At 41.1% G+C, this 8,437-nt stretch overlaps 1 non-coding gene across 1 annotated transcript; it reads right to left on the bottom strand.

The window, feature by feature from the left end:
* Positions 1-4,570: 4,570 nt before the first annotated feature.
* LOC116554500 lies at positions 4,571-4,674 on the bottom strand. The gene has a single exon (XR_004270219.1). It is a non-coding gene; the product is annotated as a small nucleolar RNA U13 (small nucleolar RNA).
* Positions 4,675-8,437: the final 3,763 nt, after the last annotated feature.

Raw genomic sequence — 8,437 nt, 5'->3', positions numbered from 1 at the left:
TTGTAGCTGCTATGTACTGTTGGGACTTCATAATTTTATGAAAATGAGATCAGGATTGGATTCCTCAGACATCTGCACAGTGGCTTTTCTTTGTTTCTGTCCTTTTTCTTTTTGTGTCCAGCTGTTGCGTTAGAACATCATTATTAAATAAACCTGCTCCCTCTAGGCTTTGGGCCCAGTTATAGCCCTTGATAAACATAGCAGTAGCTGGATAAAAGAAGAATACATATTTTCCTTTAACTGGCGTATAAAACCTAGAGTGCAGAGCATTTGCAATTAGCTCTGGGTGCTAAGAAGGTTGATCATGCTGCCTATTGGAAACATCAGCTCTCTCAGGGTTATAGGTAGGGTAGCAGGGTATCCTGATAATGGTCCTTCCTTTGTTATGTGGGTGGTCATGATACTGCTTCGGGAGGTGGTTGGGACTGCCAGGGGGGTACTTGGGAAGTGACTATGACTTCGGCTCATTTGTATAATCCTCTGCCTATTTGGGTTGGCATTTAGCTGGGGCTCTGGTTGGCTTAACATGGTGGGACACCATGAGGGACACACAAGGTCAGTATCATCTCCCAAGATTCTACTTGCCAAATGGTTTCTGATTTTATTTCCATTATCTGAGGGCTTAGTCACATGTGGCTATGACAAGAGCAGGTCCTGGTGGCTGAAAAGCAAATCAGTGTTGTGCTTTTGCAGTGGATTCTGTCTGTCCAGAAAAGGCACACTGTTTAATTTTCCGTCTTGGAGATTAGTTTCCCATCATTTTCTTTCTATGTTCCTTTGATTATTGTGAGCCATGTTTGCAGATAGCAGTGACTGACTTTGCTACATTTTAGTAAATCAAATTTATTATCAACCTTGATAGGGGGCCAGACATACTCAAACATTACACTGGTTAAAATCATATGTGCTTTCAGATGAATATGGGCAAACTGTGGCATGTTTAAAAATTCTTGAGCAAAGTCTGGATAAATGAAATGATAAATCTCCCGTGCTATTTTAGAAATGCAATGATTTATATTAATAGTCTGCGTTAATACAGGGCCCCCCTGAATGAGCTCTATCTTTTTATTTATATCCTTTCTTGTATGCTAGCAGCTATATCCAGCAAATATCCATTAGGTGGCCTCAAGCCTAAGGAACATGGATCTCTTTTTTATCAATGAAAAAATTCAAAATGTGTTGACAATAAGGAATTAGATGGAGAAAATGGAGTTAAAAAGAAGAGGGGAAATGGCAGAGAGCTATAAGAAGGAGCTCTTTCAGCTGGGTACCTTCTGAGTCCCTTTAAACTTGCTGTCACATCTCATGACATTTCTGCAACAACTCTCACTAGAAACTAGTGTAATATTGGGGTTCAGGGGTTCAGGGTGCCCTCAGCTTCCCTGAGAGGACGTTTCTCCAGGTTCTTGGTCTCCTGCCCTCTCAAGAATGAGAGAGGGGACCACAGCACAGTGCTCAGTAAATGCTGGACTCCAAAGTGTTTGTAGAAAGTGATTTATTTAAAGAGAGAGAGAAACAGGAGAAGGAGAGAGAGAGAAACAGCTAATTCTCACACTGAGTGAGAGAATCCAGAAACATGGAATCCAGGAGAGAAAAGCAGCTTCCACGCTGAGTGGAACGGAATACAGAGAGATGGAGTTTAGGAGGGGAAGACAGGCTTCCACAAGAGTGTGGGAGGGAACCACTGAGCCTGGTTTTGCCCTCAGTGAGGACCTGCCCTTTGTATACATATTCTCTGGGCCCTCTGCTGTCACTGCCAACTGTCGGTGCTTATTATTTCCTGTGAGTGCCTTTAGAGCCTCTCTTTTCTCACCCCCACAGAGGCTGGTCTCTCAGACCTGGCCAGCCCTGCAGTCCCTTATCTGGTTCCCAGCTCATGCTCAATCAGTCCCTCCCCAGGAGAGCTCTGTGATGGGTTAGAATGAGGACTCTCCCTGAGAGGCATTTGCATTTTAATTGGGGACACTTTAGAACATATCTAATTCTTACTGTTATATTACAAACATTACTACTGTAAATATTATTAAGTGTAACATATACACAGCAAAGAGCTCAAATGTTAAGTGTACAGCTTGAATTTTTGCAAAGTAAAACCACAATCCAGATCAAGACTAGTATTGTTAGCAGCACCCTAGATGCCTTCCCTGTGCTACTTCTGCATTGCCTGGTCTCTTGCCAAAGGCGACTACTGTTTTGATTCCTATAACCAGTTTTACCAGTGTATTAGTTTTACCAGTGTGTGAACTTTACAGCACTGGAATCATACATATATACAGTTGACCCTTGTATAGCTCAGGGGTTAGGGACAGTGACCCTCCACACAGTTGAAAATTCATTTATAACTTTTGACTTTCCGAAAACTTTACCAATAGCCTACTATTGGCCAGAAGCCTTACTGATAACACATGCAGCTGATGAACATATATTTTGTATATATATTATATACTGTATTCTTACAATAAAGTATCGAGAAAAAAGAAATCGTGATTAAGAAAATTGTAAAGAAGAGAAAATATAGTTACTATTCATTAGGAGGAAGAGTATCATCATAAAGGTCTTCATCCTTGTCGTCTTCATATTGAGTAGGTTGAGAAGGAGGTGGAAGATGAGAGACTGGTCTTGCTGTCTGATGGGTGGCAGAGGCTGAAGGGAATCTAAGTGGGCCTGTGCAGTTCAAGGGTCAACTGTGCTTTTGTGGATTTTTTTTTTTCTCAAATTTATGTCTGTTAGAGTTATCAAGGTTGTTGCTAGCAGCTGTATTTGCTCTTTCTATTGCTGTATAATATTCCATTCTGTGGAAAAAGTTTTGTAATTTACAGAGAGTCCCTGAACTCAGATGGTTTGGCTTCATGGTTTTTCTACTTATGACAGCATGAAAGCAATGTGCGTTCAGTAGAAATCATACTTTGAGTACTTACACAACTGTTCTGTTTTTTGCTTTTAGTACAATATTCAATAAATTACACAAGTTATTCAACACTATTATAAAATACGTTTGTGTTAGATACTTTTGTCCAATAGTAGGGTAATGTAAATGCTCTGAGCATGTTTAACGTGGGCTAGGCTAAGCTATAGTGTTCAGTAAAGTTAGGTGTATTAAATCCATTTTTGACTACAACATTTTTAACTTACTATGGTTTAATTAGGATATAACCCCATTGAAAGTCGAGTAGCATCTGTATTGATCCATTCTATTGGTGATGAACATTTAAATTGATTTTGGCCAGGCGCATTGCCTCATGCCTGTAATCCCAACACTTTGGTAAGATGAGGCGGGCAGATCACTTGAGGCCAGAAGTTCAAGACCAAACTGGCCAACATTGTGAAACCCTGTCTCTACTAAAAACAGAAAGATTAGTTGGACGTGGTGGCAGGTGCCTCTTATCCCAGCTACTTAGAAGGCTGAGGCAGGAGAATGTCTTGAACCTAGGAGGTGGAGGTTGCAGTGAGTCAAGATTGCGTCACTGCACTTCAGACTGGGTGACAGAGTGAGACTCTATCTCAAAAAAAAAGAAAATTGATTTGGGCTATAATGAACACTCCCATGAATATTCTTAAACATGTCCTCTGATGCACATAGAAGCAGAATTGCTAGGTCATAGAGTGAACATATATTTAACTGATAGATATGGACAAGTTCCAGAGTAGTTCTACCAAGTTATGTTCCTACCAGCAGTGTATGAGTCCTAGTAACTACCTACCTCATTACCAATTTTTTTTTTGTAGTGTCAGCCATTCTGGTGGTTTTAATTCACATTTTCATGGTAATGAGTGCTATTGAGCATCTTTTCATAGACTTATTGGCCTTGTATTTATTCTTTTTTTGTGTAGTGCTTGTTTAATTGGGAATAGATGTCAATGGATAGCCTAGCTATCTGTACATCCATGCATATCATATATATATGTGTATATAGCTATATCTAGATGATATATAGCCAGATATGCATACATTTTTGATAAAAATATGATTGAGATAATTAGTACATACTTGTAATTGATTGAAAATTGGCCTTAATTCTGCACCTTTCCCTGTAACCACAACGTTTGCAATATAATTTTGACACTCCTCCCATCAAGAGGCAGTGTAAGTTTTCTCCAGTCTTTGCTGACCTTTGATTTGTTTTGGCTGATAAGATACATTGGAAGTGACAGTGTGCCAGTTCTAAGGCCAGGCCTCAAGAGGCCGTGTGCACTTCCTGCTGCTGCCATGGTAACAGGCTGAGGCTAGCCTGATGGAGACTGAGGAGTGCTGAGGCACCCAGCTGATAGCCAGCACATCCTTATTAGAGAAAAAACATGCAAATTTGGTAAATGAACATGGTATCATATTTTAATCTGTATTCCTTTGATTATTAGTAAGATAGAATATTTAAAATCTATTTAGCATCCTTTGCTTGTTCATATCCTTGATATATTTTCCTCTTGGAGAATTCATCTATTTGTAGAGATTTTTAGGTAGAAAGAATATTAACTGTATTATATATGGAAAAATGTTCTTTAGTTTTTTAAATTTCCTTTTATATTTTATTTATCAAATTTTTATATGCAAAAATGTTAACTTTTTTTTTCACATCAGATGGGTAATATGCCTATATGGTAACAAGCCTTGAAGGAGGCACATTTCACAGATGAGTGTGAAAACCCAGTTATCGTGCTTACCAGCCACAAAAGGATCATTTCAACTTTTATGTTGTTAAATGTATTAACATTTTTCTTTATAAGCCTTTTTTGGTGCAATTATAAGAAAAATAGCTCCCTCTCCAAAGTTATATAGTTGTTTACCTATCATCACCTATTAGGAGACACAAATACTCAAAAGAATAAATCTCTACTCACACAACATGGGACTTAATAGACAATTCAAGAAGATAATGTGGGCATGAAGCCAGTATTAAATAGGATGCTTTCATATGCCAGTGACAGAAACTGCCTCAGATTAGTTAAAAATAATGACATTCTTTATTTTATGTAAGAAATTCGGAAGTATGACAGCTTCCAAAATTGGTTAAGTCAGCAGCTCAATAGTTTTTTCCACAAACCCGTTTGTTTTGTTTCTTCGTTCTATCACAATGCCATCCTTGTGCTGTTGCCTTTGTCTTTAGGTGGCCTTTTTCACCATCACACTGTGGCTGCCAGCAGCCAAAGGGCAACAGGCTTCCTTGTCCTATCCAGGGAAAAGTGAAGTGTTTCTCCCAGTCATTGAATGTATGCTCCTCCCTTCAGTATAACTGGATTATCTAAGGTCATGTACTCACCCTTAGACCAATAATTAGAGAATACTAATTAGGAATCATCTAGATCAATCAGGATTCCCTTTGAGAATGAAAATTAGATGACTAAATGTCTAACAGAATTGAGGTTTGGACAGGAAGGAGGGAAGGGAGAACAGATGTTGGGCAGGTCAAGAGAGTGTTTGCTCCAGATCCTTCCGGATGTCTCTCAAATTGGGGTGCCATTTCTCAATTTGTAGTCTTAAAAAATATAGCCATTTTCCACAGTGTAAAACAATTACGGGTGTTGGATTCAACTGCCCCCGGGTTTGAATTCAGGCTCTGCTGTTTATCATTTGTGGCATGTGATGTAAGTTATTCAATCTCTTTACATTTGTTTCCCCATCTGTAAAATGGAAATAATATCTATCTTGTTTGACACATGGTAGATCTTCAATAAATTATTATTTTTTACTATTATGACCATTCATAAATCAGCTCGTAGTTCTGGTTTACTTAGCTGTTTCTTGTCTCATGGCATTTAAGTCAATTTGTGGTTATATGCTATATTCTATCTGCTTTGAGGCCAATTTTAAACACTCAGCTGGCTTTTCTTTGCAACCATATTTTCACTTGCCCTTCCACTGTCCTTCTAGTTCTCTTAAACTCCTATGGGCTTGGGTGTTTTCTGCATTTTATACATGAATGGCATTGATTTTTTTTCTCCAGTGAATTATCTCTGACTTACAGTTCTGAGGGTTAGCATATACAAAAAAATGATTCTATGGTGAAGTTACCAACTCTCTAACACATTTTAAACCATCTTTTGGTTTAATAATAAAAACCAGCTCCCTTTTCTCATTTGAAATCACATATGTAAGCAGAGTTCCTTAATTTGTATAACCTCATGCTTTTCATGTGAAGCTGAGCTTCTTTGAGGCATCACCTGTATATGTATGTGTGTGTGTGTGTGTGTGTGTGTGTGTGTGTGTACATGCGTGTTTTACCCTAGTGTGACACAAGGCAATCTGTCATTCTGGCAATGAAGAATGAGTCTCATAGATAGCAGGATGGAAAAGCAGAAAGTCTCCTTGTGCTGGCATTCTGGGCTGATGACCTGGGGCCCTTTCACACGTCACAGCAGTCAGCACTAACACTCAGGTCGTGAGCAAATGAAGTGTCTGCAGCTGGCAGTCTGGAGCTGTGGCCTACCTTTGTTTTCCCTTCCAATGATGGGAGTGACTGTTTCCTTCTTTACCAAAACAATGCATAAGCCATCTGGGCCTCCTTCACATATCCTGAAACATGCCATACCCACTCGTCTATGTGATGATTGTTACCTTTGCACAAAAGCAACGTGCCCCCTGCCAATATGTTCAGAGGCAATTGGATCTTCTTGCCTTCACTGTGTTTTCTGTTTCTTCCTCAAGGAAAATATTCCATTAGGCCATAAGATTGGAAGGCAGTACAGACCAATGATTAAGCCTGCAGGCTTAAACCAGCCTGCCCAGGCTACTAGCTGTATGGCCTTGTGCAAGTTAATTAACATATCTGAGCTTCAGATTTCCCATCTGCGTAGAAAAGAGAGCAGTACCCAGCATGCAATGTTGTTGAGAAGGTGGCTTGGGGGGTCCTGTATGTTGTTTAGCATCTTGCCTGGCAGGTAAATACCAGGTAAATACTCCACACGTTGGAGTGTGGATAAGGGTTGCGTTATTTTTTTTTTTCCTGCAATCAGGGAAATTTATGGAAGATTTATACCTGCTTACTGACTTGGAAATTATTTTATTGCATTTTTCTCTATTTTTAAGTTGATGTTTGTTCAAACATTCAGCAAGCCATCCAGGTCTGAATGGCTTAGAGACCAGTCAACACCACCCATTACTCTGCCGATGGCATTGATCCTTTGAAACAAGTTATGAAGAAGCATATCTTCATTGCTTAACAGAGAAAAACAGCCAACCTATGTAGCTGAAAGCCTTATTGTTTGTAACTCCCATTTTCAGCTCCTGCTTTGCCTTTTAGCGGAAGATCTAACATTTTGATGTTGTAACTTGCAGAGTTTTACGAGATCCTATGTGCTAGGTCATCTCTGTAGCAGAAAAAGCGCTTAGAGACAAGTCTGGGCGGTGAGTGGGAGGGAGATAGTTGCTGTTCTTTGAGTCTCACTGGACCATAGAAGCCAAGTGTGTACTGGAGGAGGCTGGTTGACATAATCAGATGGTGTTGAAGATCTAGACATGGCCAGCTTGGCCACCACCAGGCAATCTAACTAGGTTTGCCATGTGGCCTGCATAATAGATCTTATCATGTGGGCACTGAGATAAAATTAACTGGGGGAAGTCATGCTTGTTTTGTCTTTAAAATGTCCAGACAGCCCTCAGGTTGGCTGGGTTTTATTTTGCTTGAGCAGTAGCTTTGCAGACTGCACATTTCTGAGAGGGCCTGACAGAGGGCGAAGACCTAAGTCAGGGCAAGGACGTAAGCCAGGGTGAACTCTCCAGCCTGGTGCTTTGGGGTTTTGCATTCAGAATGGGGTCCAGCCCTCTGCCTCTCTGTGTGTTCAGTATGGTGTGGCTCAGCTGCTGTTGTGCCCCTCACGGGCTATGGGAAGGCACCTAAGGAGAGGAAGTGTTTCCTGCTGCATGTCACCCACAGGCTATGACCATGAAGTTTTCTCTGTCATGGCCAGGATCTCCTTCCTCCTACTTCCTAACCCCAAGGCCTGGGCACCGAGACAGCACTGTCCTGTCATAGCGTTGCAGGCCCAGGACTTGAGTGGGAGCTTATGGAAGGCTTTGTGCTTGGGGGAACTAAAGTCTCTGGACATTCAGAGCAGTGTTCTCCGACTGTCGCGTGCCTGGGAGCCACCAGGGAGCTTGTTGGTGCAGGTTCTGCTTCAGGAGGTCTGGGGTAAAGTCCACGATGCCTTATTTCTAACAAGCTCCCAGGCGATGCTGATGCTGCTGGTTCTGGGACTACAGGCTGATCAGGGAGGGTCTAGAGCAGGTCTCAGAGTGAGGAACACTCATCAGCAGCAGCTGCACCCCCTGGGAGCTTGTAAGGAATGCACATTTGGGGGCCTGACCCCAGATGTGCTGAAACTGAAGCGGTGAGGGTCTGCAGCCTGTGTTTCACCAAGCTCTCCAGGTGATTCTGGTATTTGCTCAAGTTTGAGAAGCCTGGTCTGGGTACAGCACTACTCAACCATTCTGGTATCACCAATG

Source organism: Sapajus apella, unplaced genomic scaffold, assembly GCF_009761245.1.
Source record: "Sapajus apella isolate SASKATOON/1434 unplaced genomic scaffold, GSC_monkey_1.0 scaffold1, whole genome shotgun sequence".
NCBI lineage: Eukaryota > Metazoa > Chordata > Mammalia > Primates > Cebidae > Sapajus > Sapajus apella.
The sequence above is the reverse complement of the archived record's forward strand: the minus strand, read 5'-3'. Positions and strand labels throughout refer to the sequence as shown.